This window comes from Vigna unguiculata, chromosome 11 (assembly GCF_004118075.2).
Source record: "Vigna unguiculata cultivar IT97K-499-35 chromosome 11, ASM411807v1, whole genome shotgun sequence".
Taxonomy (NCBI): Eukaryota; Viridiplantae; Streptophyta; class Magnoliopsida; order Fabales; family Fabaceae; genus Vigna; species Vigna unguiculata.
This window is the reverse complement of record NC_040289.1, coordinates 7,217,282-7,241,214: the sequence shown is the minus strand read 5'-3', so window position 1 is coordinate 7,241,214 and position 23,933 is coordinate 7,217,282. Positions and strand designations below refer to the sequence as shown.

Here is a 23,933-nt window from a genome sequence, read left to right as displayed (position 1 = left end):
ATCCATTTTACAGCATTCCAGTGTTTCTTGCCGGGATTATGCATATACCGGCTTACCATGCTAACAGCATATGCAAGGTCTGGCCTGGTGCATATCATGGCATACATAAGACTGCCAATAGCATTAGCATAAGGAACATATGACATGTACTCCATATCTTCCTTTGTATCTGGGCAAAGATCTGAGGATAACTTGAAATGTGCAGCAAGTGGAGTAGAAACAGGTTTACAATCATTCATATTAAACCTATCAAGTACTTTCTCAATATACCTTTGTTGAGATAAAAACAATTTACCAGCTTGACGGTCCCTGCGAATCTCCATACCAAGAATTTTCTTTGTTGCACCTAATTCTTTCATTTCAAACTCATTGCTTAGTTGAGTTTTTAATTTCCTGATAGAAAACTTGTCACGTGATGCAATTAACATATCATCAACATATAGTAACAAGTATATGAAAGATCCATCTTGGAATGTTTGAAAATAAATACAGTCATCAAATTGACTCCTGCAATAACCTTGTCCAATCATGAAAGAATCAAACCTCTTGTACCATTGCCTAGGTGCTTGCTTGAGGCCATATAAGGATTTCTTCAAACGACAAACAAAATGCTCCTTTCCAGGAACAATAAATCCCTCTGGTTGTTCCATGTAAATTTCTTCTTCCAGCTCTCCATGTAAAAAAGCTGTCTTTACATCTAGTTGCTCTAACTCCAAATCAAACAAAACAACAAAAGCAAGCAAAACACGAATAGAAGTATGGCGAACAACAGGTCAGAATATCTCATTAAAGTCAATACCTTCCTTTTGATTAAAGCCTTTAACGACTAGTCGTGCTTTGCATCTTGCATTTTCAACCCCGGGAATGCCATCTTTTTTCTTATAGATCCATTTACACTTTAATGGCCGTTTGTCTTTAGGAAGTTCTGTCAGAGTCCAAGTATTGTTTTTATAAAGACTCTGAATTTCTTCATTCATAGCCCCTAGCCATTGAGAAGACTCAACACAAGAAACAGCTTCAGTGTAGCTGACAGGCTCAACACCATCATTTACCTCTTGTGCAATTGACAATGCATAGGCAGTTAAATAATCATTAGTGTATCTAGCTGGCTTTCTGATTTGTCTTCTTGGTCTGTCCCGAGCAATAGAATAATCATCTCCTTGTTGTTGAATAGGAGAAGTGGTTCTATCATCACATTCATCATCATCATCATGATCATTATTGGATTCATTTGTAGAGGAAGATGGGACATCAATACCAGGAACTTCAGATTTGAATTCAAACTCCACCTTCTCATTAGTACCCTGTATAGTACCTGTATTGGTAGAAGAAGGCACAAAAGACTGTTTTCCAGAAGATAATAATGCATCCTCATTAAAAATTACATCTCTGCTAAGAATTAGCTTTTGAGACTTTGACTCAGAGCACCATAAACGATACCCCTTTGATTCAGATGCATAACCTAGAAATATGCACTCAATAGCTCTTGGAGCTAATTTGCCATTATTAATATGTGCATATGCAGGACATCCGAAAATTCTTAAATTAGAATAATCAACAGGATTACCTGACCAAATCTCTTCTGGAACTTTGAAGTCAAGTGCTGAATGTGGAGAACGATTGACCAAGTAGCATGCAGTAGAAACTGCCTCGGTCCAAAGATCATGTCGATCCCATATCCCAGCATTTGAGAGCATACAACGAGCTCTATCAAGTAGAGTCCTGTTCATTCGTTCTGCAACACCATTTTGTTGGGGATTCCTTGGAATGGTTTTGTGTCTAGCAATACCATTATTTGTGCAGAACTCATTAAAGTCACCATTACAAAACTCTAATCCATTATCTGTTCTGAGCTTCTTTACTTTATTCCCAGTCTGGGTTTCAACAAGAGTTTTCCACTTCTTGAATGTGGGGAAAGTCTCATTTTTATGTCGCAAAAAATAAACCCAAACCTTACGGGAAAAGTCATCAATGATAGTCATCATATAACGACGTCCTCCATAGGAAGGAACTTTAGAAGGCCCCCAAAGATCAGAGTGAATATAATCAAGAATACCTTTTGTATTGTGAGTTGTTGTAGAGAAACTAACCTTTTTTTGTTTCCCAAAAGCACAATGTTTGCAAAACTCCAACTTACCAATGACATGCTTACCAAGATATCCTTGCTTGCTTAGAAGATGCAAACCTTTTTCACTCATATGGCCTAGGCACATGTGCCATAATTTAGTGACATCATTTTCAGCCATAGAAGATGATACAGCTACTGAACCTGTCACAATAGTCCCTTGCAGGACATATAAGCTTCCAATTCGGTTAGCTTTCAAGAGAACAAGAGAACCTTTTGATACCTTTAGAACTCCACCTTCAGCTGAGTACTTGCACCCGAGAGATTCAAGAGTGCCAAGTGAAATTAAGTTTCGCTTTAATTCGGGTATATAGCGAACATCAGACAAAGTCCTGACGACACCATCATTAGTCTTGATCTGAATTGTACCTATTCCTGCAATCTTGCATTGGGCATCATTACCCATCAAGACAACACCACAATCAACATATTCAAAAGTAGTGAATAAGTCCTTATAGGGACACATATGAAAAGTACATCCAGAATCAAGGATCCACTCTGTTTTACTCCTCTTATTAGAAGAGACAACAGACAAAGTAATGTCACCGTTAGAGTCAGCTTCAATATTGGCAGCTTCAGGGGATTGTGCGGCTTTTCCTTTTTCTTGTTTTTCTTGTTTTTTCTTCAAGATAAAACAATCAGAAATCTCGTGTCCAGGTTTCTTACAATAGCGACAAAATTTGTTGGATTTGCGTCCCCTAGACTTGGATCTGAACTTTTTGTCACTTGTACTCCTTCTTTCTTGAGTTCTACCTCTGACACTTAAACTCTCACCCTTGTCCACAGAATGAACTTCAAGATCAAATTTTTCTTTGGACAATAAATTAGATTTAACATCTTCAAAGGATAAGGTATCATTATTTCCATACAACATAATTTCTTTGAAGTGTTTATAGGTAGAAGGTAGAGAGACAACCAACAAAACAGCTTTATCTTCATCATCAATTTTAATATCAATATTTTCCAGATCCAAGAGGATAGAATTAAACTCATTAAGATGAGATTGAATAGGAGTACCTTCAACCATTCGAATGGTATATAAGCGTTCTTTGAGACGAAGCTTATTTGCAAGGCTCTTGGTCATGTATAAAGACTCTAACTTTAGCCATAATGCAGCAGTGGTTGTTTCATTTGCTACTTCACGGAGAACCTCCTTTGATAACGAGAGTTGGATTGATGATAGCGCCTTTTCATCCAACTCCTCCCACTGCTCATCAGTCATGGAAGCTGGCTTATTTTCTATTCTATCTAAAGCCTTCTTTAACCCACTCTGGGTTAAAACGGCCCTCATTTGGACTCGCCAAATAGAAAAACTAATCTTGCCATCAAACTTCTCAATGTCAAATTTTGCAGACATTTTGGAATTTCCAACTAAGAGCTCTGATACCACTTGTTATGGTATCGTAGCATGCAGAAGCACAGGATCGTGACAATTGAAAATTAAAGAGAAGCAAATAAAAGAGCAAGAGAAGTAACACACAAGGATTTACGTGGAAAACCTCTTTTGAATGTAAGAGGAAAAACCACAGGACGATAATGAACAAAGTTCCACTATGAAAAGAAGAGTACAAAGCTCTTAAATGGAAACAAGAATCCTCACCAAAAACACTCAAGTGTCTATTACAAAGTGTGTCTCTGTAAATGTTTTTCTATATTTTTTCCAAGTCATGGAGATGTTATTTATAGGCTTCAAAGTTGAACCACTCAATAAGCCATATGAAGAGTCTTCAGAAACTGCACTAGTAAATAGGCCATATGAAGAGTCTCTATAACTTAAGCAGAGTAATGATTAAAAATTAGTGCTTAAGTAACGTGTGGTATTAGGAATTGAATGAGAACCACATATTCTAACAACTTAGATAATATTCAGATTCAAATAATTATCAAACCTTACATGTTTAAATTTGATTCATAATAAAATCTAATCATTGAAAACAAAAATTAAAAAGAAGGGTTGTCTATTAAAGATTTATGTGCTTTGTGTGCACAATGGTTGAAGATGGTGAATGAAAGAATGTGAGTGAGAGTACATAAATTATTATACATTTTTGCAGCCTCTCAACACAAAAATAGAATAGAAATTGAGAAAAGAGAAGAACATAATATATAAATCAGATCCATAAAGTTTTTCACACATATATTGGTAAAACAGTGTGTATGAAAGTGTTTACTTAGAAAAAAAAAACATTCACTTCTGCATCTTCAAAGCACCGCAAATGAGGCGCCGAAAAGAGTGTGATCTTTCAGCAATGTAGGTCTAACGTATTTATACACAAATATTGGGACCTAGTGGTTGAAAAAATTTATTGTTATTTAATTATTTTTATGTAAAAAACACGTGTAAGTTAATCTTTAAATACAGAGTAATAATTTTACCTCAGTTATATGTCATATCCGGTCATATATTAATTTAGGAAATAATGATAAATAGTGTGGAACATTGTAGGAAAACAAACATATAGCAGCATCTACTAAATATAGCAGTGCTAACTAAGCCTAAACTAATTCATTAATAATTTCTAACTTTATTTTTGAGTTAAACAGTTTAGATCAGGCGACCCAATAATAATAGCATTTTATTAAATTTAGTTAATTTTGAGTAGATTAAAAAGATGATAAATAATTTATTTTATATTAATTTAGTCTGTGTAAGTTTATCCACATTAACGAAATTAATTTAAACGAAGGAAATGAAAATATGATAAAAAATTGTATGTGAATAAAAAAAATACATATCATAAATACATATCAAATTACAGTTTGAATATAAAAAATTTAATTTCACTAGTTTTATTTAAATTTTATTAATAATAAATATGATTACATATTTTAATTTTAATAATTATCACATACCTTTATTAAAAAAATTACATTTACTTACAGTATATATTATTTAATATAATAATTTCATTTACAAATATATTTTCATATTTCAACCCAACTGCACACCACACACACACGATAATCTCTGTCTATCAGTACAATCTATGTTCAACTATAAAAATTAACTAAATAATAATATCTTCGTCCTTCAATAATAAGTATCTTTTTATCTATACCAATGGTAAATAATTTATATCTTTAAAGTATAATAAATTATTATTACATATTATTTTTACGGTTCTCTTTAATTTCACGTAATTTAGAAATCGGGATTTGAGATAGTTAAATTTTTTTTTCATTATCTCACTCTTAAGATATCTTATAAGATAAAATTGTGACCGAAACTTAACATTTTAAAAATGGATAATTAATGTCTTAGATGCATGGTGATGGACAACAATCTTATCAACCAACTTAGAAATGGAATATTATATTTTTGTATTTGTACTGGACCAGAGGAGTGATTCGGTTGTAGACCGAGAGGACAAGTGGATTTTGGTATCAGGTCCGGGAGGCACCGAGGGAGAATATTAACCGAATTAAGTTTCGTGTTTGGTGTTGCTTTTAGGAGTTAATGAGATTGTTATTATATTTAGAGATATTTTAGGAGCAAAAGATAATTTCATTTTTTATTTTGTATATCTAGAATTTAATATTTTGTAACTGATTATGATATAAATAAGAAGGTTACTCCCATGGTCAAGGGGGGAGATTTTTTGACCTAAGCAAGTCTTAAGCTATGGTTAAAAATATTTCTTTCTTTTTGTTTTTGGTTAAGAATTATCTGGCACTTTTCTTGACCAGAACATTGACGCCCATCGTGGGGCCCGGTAAAACTCGATCCCAACTCCACCAAATTTCAATAAGAAACGCTACAACAAAAAATAGAAATGAATCGCGCAAGAAGGCAGAAGAAGATCTACGACTCTTAAGGGAAGAAACACTCAAAGAAAGGGAGATACTTCGGAAGGAGACCGAGGATACCCATCATCGGCTGGAGGAAGCCCTTCGTCATCAAGAGCAACTGAAAAAACTCAATGAAAACATGCAGTAGCAGATTACGCCTCTGCAATACTCACAAGAAACTTTTGACATATGTAAATCATGAGAAGATGATCGATCTATGCTCAGTCTCTACTTACAGATCAACAATTAATCATTGCGATTGAAGCTTACGCTCTTTCTCGATACAGGTACGAAAAAACCCAAAGTTCCAAGTATGTTGCTATTTTTTGATATAAAAAAAATTGGACAAAAATTACAAACCAGAAAATCTAAACAATTTCCTGATCACAGTCATAAATCATTCTACTCTTCTTGTATTATGTAGGGGTCACAAGTATAAATTTAATAGTTTTACAAATTTGATTAAATGATTTCTTTAGGGCACTAAAAATAAAAAGCTAGAATGATTAATTTAAAAAACAATATATTATTTTTGTAATTTATAAAATGTACATTGTTATGTTGTTTTAACTTAAATATATTGTCGGATAATGTAATCTTAATTATGTGTACAAGAATAATAAATTGATTTGCTAAAAGATAATAAAATATATTTATATAAAAGAATTATTATTATCGATTGTTCCTTTTATTTTTAACCATTTTATTAGAAAAAGAGCAAAATAGTGAAATTAATGAATAATACAAATTTTATGAATTAATTACTCGTCGTCCTTTTCAATGCATAAAACTAAATGACTTTTACATCTAGATAAAAGGTATGTTTCTCATTAATATCTTATTTAATATTATTAAATAAATAACTTTTAGTGTGAAGTATTTTATATTTAGAGGAGTTTTAAGAAAATATTCTTAGCAATTTAGGAAGATGTAATCTACTGTAAAGTTGTTTCAAAATATCAATATAATTATTTTATATGGTGCTAGAATTATAAAATAAGATTGTTTAAATATATAAACTAAGATTTCGATACATATGTTAAAATGTGAGTATTATAGTAAATATTACTAGTTATCTTTAAAATAAATTTATTGTTACTAGATATAAATGTGTTCTGGTGTTACTTTATTTTAATAACAAACATAATTATTTTATAATAGTATGTTATTTTAATCCACTTAAATTTTTTTATGATATCTTATAATTCACTATTTATTTGGTATGATTTTTATAAATGAAAATTATTTAATTAAAATTAAGATATTTATAAAATGTTTTACATATAAATATTACAATTGTCATATATATACATGTGATATTATGTGAATTACTAACGGGAATTTCGTAGAGATATTAAAAATTCATTCATCATGTTTAAATCAATAAAGATTGGCTTCATTGGAAATAAGATGAAAGAGCCTATGTGCTCGAGGTAAAGAACCTATGTGTTCTATTCCGAGCCTATGTGCTCGAGGTTAAAAAGAACATATGTGTTCTATTCTGAGCCTATGTGCTTGAGGTTAAAAGGACCTATGTGTTTTATTCCGAGCCTATGTGCTTGAGGTTAAAAGAACCTATGTGTTCTATTTCGAGCCTATGTGCTTGAGGTTAAAAGAACCTATGTGTTCTATTCCGAGCCTATGGGCTTGAGGTTAAAAGGACCTATGTGTTCTATTCCGAGCCTATGTGCTTGAGGTTAAAAGAACCTATGTGTTCTATTCCGAGCCTATGTGCTCGAGGTTGAAAAGAACCTATGTGTTCTATTCCGAGCCTATGTGCTCGAGGTTAAAAAGAACCTATGTGTTCTATTCCGAGCCTATGTGCTTGAGGTTAAAAGGACCTATGTGTTCTATTCCGAGCCTATGTGCTTGAGGTTAAAAGAACCTATGTGTTCTATTCCGAGCCTATGTGCTCGAGATTAAAAAGAACCTATGTGTTCTATTCCGAGCCTATGTGCTCGAGGTTAAAAAGAACCTATGTGTTCTATTCCGAGCCTATGTGCTCGAGGTTAAAAGAACCTATGTGTTCTATTCCGAGCCTATGTGCTCGAGGTTAAAAAGAACCTATGTGTTCTATTCCGAGCCTATATGCTCGAGGTTAAAAGAACCTATGTGTTCTATTCCGAGCCTATGTGCTCAAGGTTAAAAGAACCTATGTGTTCTATTCCGAGCCTATGTGCTCGAGGTTAAAAAGAACCTATGTGTTCTATTCCGAGCCTGTGTGCTCAAGGTTAAAAGAACCTATGTGTTCTATTCCGAGCCTGAGAGCTCGGTTCATGAACGAGTTATTATTTGCTTTAGTTTGGAGTTTTATATGATTGCAGGATTGAGAGCTCGGTTCATTAATTACTTTGGAGTTTAATGTTTGCACGATTGAGAGCTCGGTTCATCAACGAATGATTAATTACTTTGGAGTTTTATATGTTTGCAGGATTGAGAGCTCGGTTCATTAATTACTTTGGAGTTTAATGTTTGCAGGATTGAGAGCTCGGTTTATGAACTAATGATTAATTACTTTGGAGTTTTATATGTTTGCAGGATTGAGAGCTCGGTTCATTAATTACTTTGGAGTTTTATGTTTGCAGGATTGAGAGCTCAGTTTATGAACGAGTGATTAATTACTTTGGAGTCTTTTAATGTGTGCAGGATTGAGAACTCGGTTTATAACCGAGACCAAAGAAGGTTGAAGTGTGAAGGGGATAGTTGATAGAGATTAGTTAAACTGGGGTGACATAAGAAATTGATTAAATTAATTTAAAAGGTTGAAATTGTGGGGCGTGAAGATAGGGAGTAATGATGATTTTACGGAAAGTGGTGAGGAGTAGTTATTGACAAGACAAATTCTGCTCTCCTCGTTTTGAAGACGAGACCGTGCAAAATTTGGAGAGCTATGTACTGGACCAGAGGAGTGATTCGGTTGTAGACCGAGAGGACAAGTGGATTTTGGTATCGGGTCGGGGAGGCACCGAGGGAGAATATTAACCGAATTAAGTTCCGTGTTTGGTGTTGTTTTTAGGAGTTAATGAGGTTGTTATTATATTTAGAGATATTTTAGGAGCAAAAGATAATTTCATTTTTTATTTTGTATATCTAGAATTTAATATTTTGTAACTGATTATGATATAAATAAGAAGGTTACTCCCATGGTCAAGGGGGGAGATTTTTTTACCTAAACAAGTCTTAAGCTATGGTTAAAAATATTTCTTTCTTTTTATTTTTGGTTAAGAATTATCTGACACTTTTCTTGACCAGAACAGTATTCAATTATTTATTTACTTAAAAATATCATATACTAACAATTATAATTTTTAAAAGAAATATATAGGTAAGAAAATAGTAGAATTGTTTTTTTTGTCGACAAAACAAATATATATATTATAAAAGAAACGCTTGTACAAATATCTATTATATACACAAAAATATTGATGGAAAGAAAGTTAGTCCTAAGATAAATCTACCAGTCATAATAAAGATATGTGTTCTTTCTTCATGTATCCTCGTGATTTCTTCCTACACCAAGGTATCAGAAATTTCAAGCGATTTTACTGAAAAAACTTTGGATTAAGTGATTAGGGAACTTTTGAGATTATACAATTCAAAATTTAAAAATTTTGGTGTTATATTACGAATTAGACAATCTCATATTATTTATTTTTAAAATTATTTAATGTACTAATTGTGCAGTTTAAATTATATTTTGAATAATGTATTATGAATTACACAATCTAAAATGTATTTAAAATAATATATTTTAGACTGTGTAATTCAAAAAAACAATTTTTAATAATAAACTAAAGGTTGCTAAATCCAAAATGTCAAATTCTAAATCCTAAACCCTATAATTTCACATGTAATACAAGTTTTTAGGTTATGAAGTGAGCATGTAATATGAAATTAAGTGTTTTTATTTTTTTTCTCACTTCATATTTATAACAATGTCTTTGAACCGGTAATGTTTTGTAAACTTGTAGAAGAGGTTTGTTTTTTGTTGTAATAGTTTCTGTTTTTTTTTTTTTTTGGTTATCCTATTTTGTATGACTTGTTTACAAGAAACCAAAACACAAAATATTAGTTTTGAGAAGTGTCAGGCAATATGGGGCAGTACCGAGTTTGAGTGGATTGAAAATGAGGCTATGAATGGGGCAGGAGAGATTCTAACAATGTGGTGCAGTGAGCAATTTAAGTGTGAAAGTTACATCAAGGGTCAAGGCTTCTTAGGAGTGTGTGGTAAACGGGGGCAAAGAAAATATATCAGTTGTAGTCTTAAACATTTATTCACCATGTCAGTTAAATAAAAAACTGGAGATGTGGAAAGAAATTCTACACATAAAACAATTGAATAATTGCAAGTTGTGGTGTATGGTTGGAGATTTTAACTCAATTAGGAATCAAAAGGAAAGAAGAGGTATGACTATAGGTGGGTCAAACAGTAGGGAGGTATCAGAATTTAATAAGTTTATTGACAAATCATGTGTCAATGATATACCTATGGTTGGGCGGAAATATAATGGTATAGACCGAATGGAACATCTAAAAGTCGCCTAGATAGAATCCTAGTTTCAAGTGATTGGTTAGATCAGTGGTCGGGTAGTAAGCAATGCGTTCTAGATAGGGTGGTGTCTGATCATTGTGCACTACTACTTAAAGTAGAACAGATTGATTGGGGCCCAAAACCCTTTAGAAACTTGGATGCTTGGAATAACTTTATTGGGTTTACTAGCTTTGTGGAAAGCAAGTGGAAGTCTTATAGCATGGATGGGTCTCGGATCTTTGTCCTAAAAGAAAAACTAAAATTTTTGAAACGAGACCTAAAAGTATGGAATAAAGAAGTTTTGGGAACCTAAACTTACAAAGGATTTAATTAAGAGAATAAGTGATTTGGATAAGAAGGATGATGAAAGCAGTCTAAACGATGAGAAGAAATTAGAGAGAAATGACTTGTTTAGTGAGTTAGAAGTAGTGAGCCTTAGACAAGAAGCGTTATGGAAACAAAAGTCAATAGCTAAATGGATAGCCAAAGGGGACTCTAATTCTAAATACTTTCATTCTTTGGTTAATTGGAGGAGGAACAAAAATGAGATCAAAGGAGTAGAATGCCTAGGAAAGTGGTGTGACAAACCTGAAGTTGTAAAAGGCTTAGTGAAGGATTATTTTAAAGAAAGGTTAATAGATTCAACATCAAGTGATATTAGATTGGGGAAAGTGGACTTTCAAACTATATCACCAAGGGATAATGAAATGCTAATCCAAACCATTACAGAGGCTGAAATTAGAGAAGCAATATGGTAGTGTGAGGGCACTAAGAGCCTAGGACCAGATGGTTTTAATCTAGGGTTCATTAAAAAAACATTGGGGGATTTTGAAACAAGATGTGGTACATGTTATAAATGATTTTCAGTCAAATGGATTCATCCCAAAGGGGTGTAATGCTTCCTTTATTGCACTCATACCGAAAAATGATAACCCTATGGGCCTACATGAATATAGACCAATATCCCCGGTGGGTTGCATGTACAAGATACTAGCTAAAATACTAGCCAATAGACTTAAGCTTGTTCTACCTAACATTATTCACTGTACACAATCTGCTTTTGTTAAGGGTAGAGGACTACTTGATAGTGTTTTAGTTGTTAATGAAGTAATTAAGGACGCTAGACAAAATGCAAAGCAATGCGTAATAATTAAATTGGACTTTGAGAAGGCTTATGATTCAGTGAAGTGGGACTTTCTTTTTTATATGATGGCTAGACTAGGCTTTTGTACTAGGTGGATAAATTGGATCAAGGCATGTCCAGACTCATCTACAATTTCTATCCTTGTCAATGGTAGTCTAACTCAAGAATTCATACCAACAAAAGGTCTTAGACAAGGTGACCCTTTGGCACCTTTTTTGTTTCTAATAGTGGTGGAAGGGTTGAATGGAATAGTTAGACAAGCCAACAAGAAGCAACTGCTTGAAGGAATATCAGTAGGGACAAAACAGATAAAAGTGAATATGTTACAGTTTGCGGATAACACTTTGTTCTTTTGTAAACCGGGAGTAAAAAACATAGTGGCCATAAAGAGTATCTTGAGGTGCTATGAAATTGCATCAGGTCTTAAGGTGAATTTCCATAAGAGTGAGCTAGGAGGCATAGGAATAGCGGAAGACGAGTTAAAAAGAAGCTCCATTATTCTAAATTGTGGTGTGATAAAGGTACCGTTCAAGTACTTAGAAATATGTGTAGGAGGAAACCCAAGGAAGAAACAATTTTGGGAACCAATAGTGAACAAGATTAAGAATAAATTATCTTTGTGGAAAGGAAGATTTCTATCATTTGCGGGTAGAGTGTGTTTAATTAAATCTGTTCTTACCGCTATACCACTCTACTATATGTCTTTCTTTAAATTACCAACCTGTGTTAGTGAACACATTATGAGAATACAGAGGAAATTTTTGTGGGGTTGAGGGGTAGAGGGGAGGAAAATAGAATGGGTTAAATGGAAAACTATATGTAAATCAAAGGGGGAGGGAGGTCTTAACATTAAGGATTTAAATATTTTCAATACAACACTTTTGACTAAGTGGAAGTGGAGGTTATGTACAAAAGAAAAGGGATTATGGAAGGATGTTTTAGATTCAAAATACGGGTCATGGAGAAGCTTGGATGATAGAAAGTGTGGACAAAAAGAATCTCGTTGGTGGAACGATCTCCGAAAGGTTTGTGGATCAGGTGAAGAAAGAACTTGGTTTGAGGAAAGTGTGACTTGGAGAGTTGGTTCAGGGACTATAATAAAGTTTTGGGAAGATGTATGGGTAGGGGAGAAAGCACTTAGAGATTCTTACCCTAGACTATATTTAATTTCAAATAAAAAAGAAAGAACCATAAGCGAATGTGGGAAGTGGGAAAATGATAAATGGGAATGGAATCTTGGATGGAGGAGAGAATGGTTTGAATGGGAAAAGAATTTATTTCAATCTTTTATGGTAGACCTAGAGAGGATAAATATTGATAGTAGACGAGTTGATAGTTTACAGTGGATGGATGGGGAAGATAAGGAATATACAGTTAAATCAGCATATGAAAAGATGCAAGGCATTTGCAATGGAGAACAACTTCTAGTCTTTCAAAGCCTATATGGAGGGTTAAAGTTATTCCATCATCGATTTTTTTTTGCATGGCGTGTTATGTTAAAGGGAGTACCTACAAAGGTAAACCTTAGACATAGAAGAGTTTTATTGAATAATTATGGTTGTGCCCTTTGTGGAGAGCAAGAAGAAAGCGTAAGTCATTTGTTCTTTGATTGTAAAGTTGCCTCTAAAGTCTGGAACATGTGCAACAATTGGGTAAGGATCTTGAATGTCCACTATAATCAGCCTTACGAAAGCTTTCTACATTTCCATGTATTGGAACTCAACCATAAAGGGAATGATATTTGGAAGGGGGTATGGGTGGTTGTAATGTGGAGTATATGGAAACATAGGAACAATGTTGTGTTTAACAACGCCATATCTGATGCAGAAGAAATATTTTGTATGGCTCAACTAAGAGTGTGGGCATGGATGAAACATAAAAGCACTAAGGTAAGCTTCTCTTTTTCGGATTGGTGCATGTGTCCTATACACTGCATCAGATCTATAACATAGCAAACCATATAAATATTGGACTACAAAGGTAAGAACATTTGTGGGGTGGGTGGTTAGATGGAAGGTGGGAGGGAGGGGGAGGGGTTGAATTTTAACAAATATATTCCAGGTTTGTTTGGATACAGGTGTGGATATAAAGGACAGAAGGGACTGGAAGAATGGGCAATCGAAAACTACCCATAACAAGGAGAAGGCATGCTATTACAATGTCAAAGGGTGATTGCTAAAACACTCATAACTAGGATGAACACATGTCGAAGGCATAATCAGGAAAACAACAAGCAATGAATGAGGAATATTGATCCGACGGAAGAAATATGCAATGTGTTTCCAAGAGCACCCTGTGAAACCTCTATATGGAAACAAAGACAGTTGAATAATTTTATCAAAGTTCTGGAATCATAGCTAAGAGAAAGTGATGAATGGTAAACCAACCACAGAAACTATAGGTGTGGAAAGATGTAGGGAGTATAGCAACACAATTCTTGTATGCTCTATTGAATATGCTTCCCTAGCAATGCACACATAAATCTATATCGCTTTACGAGTTATATATGTGATAGAAACACCTTCATTTGTTTGGTTGGTAGGGATCTTTGATACCAAACATACATGTCATTAACCTTGATATATAAAGGTAGAATGACTGGGAACACTTTATATATATTTTTTGTATACGGGTTGGAGTACCCCAAGTACTCCACTATACATATAAATACTTATACTTTGCCGATCAAAAAAAAAATCCTATTTTGTATGACTATGATGTCATATTTTTCTATCTCTTTGTACTAGTTATGTATCTTTTGTAAAAAGGTTTAGAGCACATTAAACAATGAAAAACTTTGTTTGCAATCATTTTCTTGAAACTATAAGTGTTTTACAATAGGAAAGTATATAAAAATATGATGGATCAATAGACTAGAAGGAAAAACTAATAAAAAAGGAACTCTTTCAAAAGTATCTCACTTGAATAGTGGAGGTGTAAGAAGAAAAAGTAGAAGATATCCTTTACATGATTATATATATATATATATATATATATATATATATATATATATATATATATATATATATATATATATATATATATATATATATATATATATATTAATCTAAAATACATGAGTTTAGTATGACATCATAGCTTTCCGTGTAAAAAAATTGTTATATCCCGATGGGTTGGCTTGACACGATGACCTAGCCGGACTGATCCAACCCGACGACCAAACCGGGCTAATTCGATTCGACGACCCAAATGGGTTAGGCCAACCGAAAAACCCATACGGACTAGGCCGCCTGCCGATCCTGATATGCCTGATCGGCCCAATGGCCCATACAGGACGGTCGTGCTCGTCAAGTTCGTCAACCTCGTCTGACCCGGCCTATCAAGGTCGTTGGCTCGGCTTGGCCCCATTAAGTCTACAAGCTTGCCTAGCCCATATGCATCGTTGGATCAGTTTGTGTCATCGAGTCGGCCTGTCCACTTTGTGTCATTGAGCCGACACGACCCAACTAGGTCTTTGGACCGGCTCGACCCAACTAGGTCGCTAGGCTGGTCATGCTATTCGGTTGTGGGCTAGTCGGGCACGACGACCGAGCCGGATAAGTTGGGCCCATACGGGTCGTTGGGCCTATTTGGCACGTCTGAATCATTGTGCCCGACCGACATTTCTAGGTCGTTGTGCCCGTCCTGGTCACCGAGGTTGTCCGGTCCATCTTGATCGTTGACCCCGTCCAACCTTGTGGGTCGTCGGACCTGCCCGATCTGTGTGTGATGTCGGGCCAACCCAACTCGTTTGTGTCGTTGGGCAGCCTGGTCAATTTAGGTGATCAGACTCGCTCGACCCGTGTGGGTTGTCTGGCCTTTACAACCTGTCTTGGTTGTCAAGCTTGTCCGACCTGCTTGGGTTATCGAGGTCATTTTGGTCGTTAGGCCCGTTAAGCCCCTTTGTGTTGTCGGTTTAGTCTGGTCCATCTAGGTTGTCGGGCTTTCCCGACCCAAATGGGTTGTTGAGCCCACCCAACATGTTTGGGTCCTGACCCTTTTGTGTCCTCAGGCTAATTCGGTCTGTCTGAGTTGTCGAGCTTGTCCGACCTGTCTGGATTGTCAAACTCGTCTAACCCATTTGGATCGTCATCCAACCCGTCTGAATCCTCGAACCCATTTGAGACGTCGGGACAACTGGACCCGTTTGTATCACCGGGCCAACCCAATCTCTTTAGATCATCTTACCAGCCTGGCCCGTTAAACTTGTCCGATCTATTTGGATTATCTGTTCGGGCTAGCCGACCCAACAATCTCCCTTCTATACCTATTTTCCTCTTGCGCTCAACCTTCTTTTTTGATGGTTTTGTCATAAAAGTATAAAAATATTGATACGAGATAATTTCCATTGAACCAATCATGGCTCCACACTACTTTCCATTCCCATTTATTAAGTGATACCCCATACCTAACAACTTGACTAAGAATTTTTCTTTAGGTAGGATTTTTCCGTTCTACCTATCCTTCTAAAATCTGAATTTGTTTCCATTACTTATTTATCAATTTATACTTTTATCAAACAACCCTTGGCAACTCCCTCGGTTAATTTCTTTAGATCTCTCTAACATACCGCTTCACTATTATGATTCAATATTCTCCAATCACATTGTAAAGTTTAATATGACTTTGACATTGTTAGTTTCAATTCAATGGTCCATAATTTATATTGTTTTTAAATAAAATCTAATATATTTTAATATCTAAGTAAAGATAACTAATCATAATTAATTATAGAATTTATAATTAGTTATATGTATTCCAAATATTTCTATAATAATACATTTTGTTTAGATAAAAAAACATCTATGTAATATAATATGCGGTTAAATAAACTAGACATCGAGAAAGTAGGAAAAAAAAAATACTAAATAAGGTAAAAACTGATTGAAAGATGCTATTATGGTGTAAATCGCTTGACATTATTTAATACATTAATGTATTCATGCGATCCTAGTGAAGTTTTTTCTTTCTTTTGCGAGGTTCGTAACGTAAGGGAGTTATTATTGTAAATAACGTTAAAAAAACAAGTATTTATTTTAAATTAAATAATTGCACAATGTTATTGTAAATAAAATAAGGCATGATGTTGTTTTGTATTACAAATTATTAACAATAATAGAAATATAGCTAAGAAAATAACAGAACTAGTTAATAATATTGATACCCCGAGAATTTATGTGCATATATAGAGAGAGAAAGAGAGATAGATAAATAGAGAGATTTAATTAATAACATATTAATCATAATAATATCAGCATGACAACTATATATATTATGAACATAATAATAAAAATAATGACATTGAAATTTAATATGCCACAGGTTTATTAATTATTTTATACTTGTTAAATTTTCAAATTGTTAATTAATTAATATTGATAATAAACAAATATTGCTGGTTATTAGACTCTTTCTCAATTAAATTAAACGTTACTTCTATAATTTATCGTCGCGATATTTTATTAATATTATACCCAAATCACTGGTTTCTTTCAATTGAATGACGGTTCCTCAACTGCAATAGTTAAAAAAAAAATTTCTTTTGAAAATATATAGAATAGTATGGAAAATATGTCTCCAACTCATCTCTTCTATAATTAGGTTTATACTTTAAAACCTAAATACATTACATCTCAATACACGGATAAAAAATCAACATTGTTAGCAAAATCATATTTTGACCATCGTAAACATTGAACTTTGAAACATCATTTATCTAAGACAGAGAAAAGTAATGTATTCAAACATCATTGAAGTGTGTGATACGATCCAATGAATTTACTGATACAACGTGTATTCAAACATGCATTTACTTTACTCAAGAAAAGTTCGATTTGAACATGCAACTAGTTGAAAATCTGAAACAGATTAACATGAACGCATTAATGTACACAAATATCCATTTACTTTGGTAATCAAAGTTTCATTCTAACATGCAAGTGGTTTAAAATGTTAAATAGATTGACGTGAACACATTAATGTAGCATTGAGATGGTGAAGTAAGTTACAAAACCCAAGACTTTGGTAAATTGCGTTATTACTGCTTTAAGAGAAAATTTCTGAAAATAAAAAGCCAAGAATTAAAGCATCTGTGAGAAGGAAGTGAATTAATTCGATGATGCTGTATTTGATCTGACATACTTTTATGAATCCCAATTAACGTTTTTGCTGCCACCAACCCTCGCCATGCATCACGGCTAAGCGGAGGACCACCTTAAAATATGTCTCACTATGAATTTGTCGTTTTTCTTTTCATAATTTATTTCAATTAAACGAGAGAAAGAGAGAGACTATGAATCTGTAACTTTTTATGATAGCTGGCTGAAGAAATTTCAGAAATCAGAGAAATTTTCTGAAGTAAGAAAATTACTACTGGACACACTTTTCGTTTAAAGTTTCGTTCCTCCTTTTAATTTGTTTTTAATGAACACCAATGCATGTCTTTGGTCTGTAAAAATTTTCAGGTATATATGCTGCTGTTCTGACATAGTATGAGAAATGCCAATTAACGTTTTTGCTCTGCATTATGCAGAAGGGACCTTAAAAAAAGCAGTTTTTTCAGAAAAAGCAGAGAAATTTTCGTCACTACCAATGCATGTGTTTGATCTGAGACAGCATCAGGAATGCACCGATGGCTCTACCAATTATCGTTTTGATCTGAGACAGTGTAAGGAATCCACCCATGATGCTGCCAATTAACCTTATGAATCCAGCTATGAGTTCTGCTCTGCATTATGCAGCAGAAGGCGAAGAAGAGCATCGCCTAAATAAGAGTGCCACACAGTTACTTCCATTCATAAAACTTCTTACCTCTGCAATCTGCATGTTTGCCATATGTAGAAGGATTCAACGTTGTACCAATCAAAATCTCTTAAATATCATAAATATTTTATTTTTATATATTCATGCATCAATCACTGTATTAAGTAATTAGAACAGCACTTATTAGTAGCAATGTATCAGAACATTTATTGTTTGCATTGAAAATTTAAGTAATTGGAGAGAGATGGAGCTGCATCGCGTGAATAAAGACAGAAGAAAGACTACACCTAAGTATTCTTTGAAGTGTTGGATTCGTAGATTTTTTTTTCACTTAAATAACATATTTTATATTTATTTTTCAACAATATATTGTGCCAATTATTTCCACGTCTAAAATTTCAGTTTCAGAGAGAATCCTGAACACCGATCCAAGCAGATATTAATTGGAAAACCAATCAAATTTCAATTTGTGAGGAATTGAATTTTGAGATGGGTTTTAGTATTTTTCTTTTTGTTCTTTATTTAAAAATAAAAAATGAAGGAAATTTTTTAAGAAAATAATTAAACAAATAATTGGTTTGAAATATAATTATGTAAAAAACATCTATCTAGATAAATAAGTGTATAAAAATAATAATCTAGATAAGAAAATATTTCAAGAAATAATTATTTATATATATATATATATATATATATATATATATTTCAAATTAAATATTTTTAAATAATTAGGTAAATAATTATGTAAAGAAAAATAATAATTTATAAAATAACTTTGTAAGTAATATAATTCCTTGTTTTTTCATCACTTATTTTTATTATAATATTTCTTTTTATTGAATTTCCATCTTTAAGAGACCAGCTCAAAAGATGTTAGATAGCATAAAAAGAGAAGAGTATGGGAGGATTAAATCAAAATTCATGTAAAAGGCAATCAAATTAAGCAAATATAAATTCGGACATATGAAGCATGTTTCTAAAAAGTCAACATAACAAGCTAGGGTAGATTAGGAAATCAATATCCATATTGGACAAACACTTCTTTTCTTTCTTAAATATGTGAATAATCCTTAATAGTATGTGCCTAATTTTGTCTAAACATCTTTCATCTGTTTCCAATGTCTTAGAGAACAATGTTGTATTTTTACAAAAGACTTTGTTACTAAAATATTGTATTAAAAGAGTTTAATAGTACATTCAATATCTTGGCAGGAGTACTATCCTAAAAAAGATAACATTTTCCTATAATTCTTCATGTCTGAAACTTAGGTGATTTTTCAACAATTGATCATTTATTAAATGTCAGATTAACTGCTTTATGCAAACAACCGTAGTAGATATTGTAACCGTTTGGATTGCTCATTATCGTAACTGTTTAGATATGTCTTCTAAAATAAAGTATATAAGTATATAATTTATGGAAGTAAAGGGTTAGGACTTGTGGAAAAAGTTATAGTATGAGTTTATTATAAGTGTCATAATTTGTTTTGTAGATATTGTAAACTTACTCTATAGTTTAATTATGTATTAGAAGGGAATTAAGACTTACAACTTATCATTTGCAATATATGAAAATTTATTTATGCATATCTAAGTTTAAAAAAGCATTATAAACACTAAAAAAATATTTTAATAGTAATTTAGATATTTAATTAATTTATAAGTATTAATAAATAAACTCTTCAAGTATCATATTATTTTAATTACGTTAATTGTATTTTTTTCTATCATTACATTATTACGAATATTGAATTTAGTATGAAACATATATTTGACTAAATTGATAATTTTTTATTAAGTCAAATTTTATTTATGTTATACTAATTTTATAAAGTTGTTCATATATTTATACCTATTTAAAAAAACTATGATTTTATATATATTTTCACACTTCAATAAAAAAAATTAAATAATGATAGAATTTTTACAACCACATCCTCGTATTCGGCTATATATATGTTTAACGTAAAATGCTTACACCTCGTCTCCTCTGGTCTTTCTTTCTTTTCTATATGTTCTCGTATTCTCAAAATTGCTCGTCTCCTCTGGTCTTTCTTTCTTTTCTATATGTTATCGTATTCTCAAAATTGCTGCCGCCGGAAGTTATTTTCTGAGACAGTAAGTTTTAGGGTTTCATAGAATAGGTTTTCACAATTTAGGTTAAATTTATTTCTTAGTAGGTGGTTAGCTATATATATATATGTTTGAAAAATCTGGTTTATGGTTTATGTACTTGTAATGCATATTTTATAATGCATATTCTGAATATATTTTTACATATTACATCTATTTATGAATTTTCTTTTTCATTTCCCGGTAAGTGTTTATATTCACATGTCAAGATATATATCTAACTACACTAAAAAATGCTTTTTTTATTCATATGATAAAAGAAAGTAAACTAGTTTATTTATCTCGAAAATGTAATACTTAAATGAGTAGACTTTATACAACAAGAAAACTGTGTGGCAGAGAAATGTTATTCACAAATAATATTTTCTATTTTTTGATCTTCTAAACCATTTGATCTTGCAAACAGGTAAGAAGAGATCGAAGAAATGCATGGAAGTATGTTATCTCAATGCATAGAAATCAAGGGATGTTGCTGTAAATCAAATGAACGATTCCATCTCTTTCACAGCAAAAATATTACGGTACCACCAGGTTAGCATATAAAAACTGCTGCAACACATAAATGTTGTGTTTCTCTGCATTCATTTGACACTGCTATGTTATTATTATTTTCAGAGACAGGAAAATATGTCGACAAGTTCGGTGAACTTGGTGGATGTTAGTAAAGCTGGTGGTGGGTGAGTATCTTTGTTTGTTATTGCAAACATCAGCATTCATTTATTCATCTTTGTTTCTAATACTAATGCTAATTACTTCTCTATTTTCATTTTTTTCAGGAAGCTTGTGGAGACCCAAACCAGCTTGCATGGAATTCAAGTCAAAAGCCAATAGAGTGATTATGTATTTTTATGTATTCTTTTTCTTTTCCGTTTCATTTCAACATGTAATCAGATAATTTTATGACTTTTATGTATTCTTTTATTATATTTTCAGTGTGTCTTTTCTTTAATCTCAACATTTATTATGTTTATTATGTTTATCGTTAATAATGATATTTCCTTTCATACTCACCTTTCAAACATCATTATCTAATATACAGATAAAAGTAAAATTCATGGTTGAAAAAAGAAAAGGAAAACTTTCTTTACTCTTAACAGTTACTGGATCTATCTTATCAGAAAACGTTGAAATGTGTGCCATATGAATATCCAATGAATTTACTGATACAACGTATTCAAAGTATGCATTAATGTAGCATTGAGATGCTGAAGTAGGTTACAAAACACAAGTAATGCCAAGTCCACACACTTGGCACAACTTCATGCGAATAGCTTTAATATTTTTTATGCCTAAAATTTGTAAAACAGATTAATATAACTTTTTCTGTAACAATAAAGAATATATTAGTATATATAAAAAAAATTGAAATGTCTCGATCCATAAAAAAATTAAATCCTTTCCATTTAAGATAATGACATATGTCTATATGATTAGCAAATAAAAAAAAGGTGATCACTCTTAAGACCCATTTCATACTATAAAAGCTAACATAACTCTTGAAACAAATCAAAGTCTCATTTCCTTTCTCTAACATTGAGATGAAGAAAATATTAGAAAGAACGTACAAGTTTCTTCTTCTCCATTCCAAGGTATTCTCTAACTTCATCTTCTCTTCATTTTCTAATCTCTAACTTTCTTCATATCTTTGCTTTCATCTTTCAATCCCTTTGCATATTTTTTCTTTTATGAGCAACAAATGTAGAACATTACTTTTTCTTAATCCATTTTATTTCCTAACTAGTTGAAGATCAATCAGGGAAATATGGAAGATTGAAGCTGTAAGATTTTCCAAGAAAAGGAACAAAAGAACAAAGACACATTTGCAAAACAGAGTAAAGAGATTTTCTTTTAATCTTTAAATTTCTAGTTACATTCCATTTTTTTTACAAAACTTTTTACAATATAGAATATTCTTTTACTACTATTTGTTAAATTCTATCAGAAAAATATTTTGATTGCCTTATCAAGAACAAAAGTACGTTGAAAAAACTTAAAAAAGAAACAAGATCACTTTCAGAATTATTAACTCCAAATAATAAGAAAATGAATGATTGTCTTCGATGTTATTTGCTTAATTCACATTTAAAATGTCTTTTTAATAAACTATAATGACAATGACAAACCTAAATGTTTTTAATGAATTAATTTTTTTTTATAAATACATGTTTAAAGTAATCATCACTTTAAACACATTAAACACTAATCTATTTCGTAAGACAAATACATATTGAGTCCCTTTTCCACAATTATTCTCTTAAAAACAAATATATATTGTACGAGGTGAAGAAAATATGTCTCTTGCTAATCTATTTCGTAATTAGGTTTATATTTTGGTTTGAATAGATCGCTCAACATCAATATTAGATAAGCAATATGATTAGGAATATCGATTGCAAAATATGTGTCATATACACTTAACGAGGAAAACTAAATATATTAATTAAAACATAAGGTATCTATCATATAAAGTTGTAGTAGTTGTTCATCATATACAGTAGATTTTGAGGATTTTTTTTATTTATTTCAGGGTTCTTTTAATGTCAAAAATGTAAAAATGGGTCGATTATTTTAATTTTAATATAGGGATAAATTGTCAGGATACAAAATGGTATTAAAGGTGAAGTCGTCTTTATCCTACCGGTTTTTATTTTTGTTTTTTTCGAAAAGCAAAATCGTCATGTATTAAGACGGTCTCAGTTCATGTAAAAAGTGAAGTCGTCAGGACAGATGATGACTTCACTTTTTAGTGTTATTTTTACTTTATTAAATACAAATTACAAAAAAAAATATATAATCTTTAGGAACAACAAAACTTATAAAAAATATTAAAACTGCAACGTTTAAAAAAATAGAAAAAAAAAAAAACTTAAAATGAAGTTGTCATGTGTCCTGATGACTTCACTTGTTTCATGAACTGAAATTGTACTCATACAGGACGACTTTGCTTTTAAAAAAAAAAAACCGATAGAATACAGGACGACTTCACCCGTAATGTTATCTGTATCCTAACAAATTGTCTTTATATTAAAAAAAAAAAAATCAAAGACCCATTTTTAAGAATTTGGATTCAAAGAGATCCTGAATACAAAAAAGACAGATTTTCACCTTTATAACATCACTATCTAAGACAGAAAAAAATAATGAGTGATGAAAAAAAGATAAACTTTCTTTGAATTATAATATTAAAACTCATTGTCTCAAACACTTGCTTCCTATGCACTTGAAAATTAGTTTGATTGGTACAGTGTTGATAATATGTGCATAGATACGTGAGCTTATACTTTTCAATTATCTAACGTTGTATACATAAATGTCAAATTGGATATTCAGATTCAACAATGCATGCTTCTGTCTTAAATACAAATTTACCCTTTTAAACTATTAATTTAGTGTTAAAAGTTTAGTTTATTGTTTTCTGAAAACACATTCATAATAAAGAACATCTTCAT

The 23,933-nt window shown here is 32.1% G+C and overlaps 1 long non-coding RNA gene across 1 annotated transcript; it reads left to right on the top strand.

The window, feature by feature from the left end:
• The first annotated feature begins 20,347 nt into the window (after positions 1–20,347).
• Positions 20,348–21,451, top strand: LOC114168248. Its single transcript, XR_003600646.1, has 4 exons — positions 20,348–20,469; positions 20,891–21,015; positions 21,100–21,161; positions 21,261–21,451. It is a non-coding gene; the product is annotated as an uncharacterized LOC114168248 (long non-coding RNA).
• Positions 21,452–23,933: the final 2,482 nt, after the last annotated feature.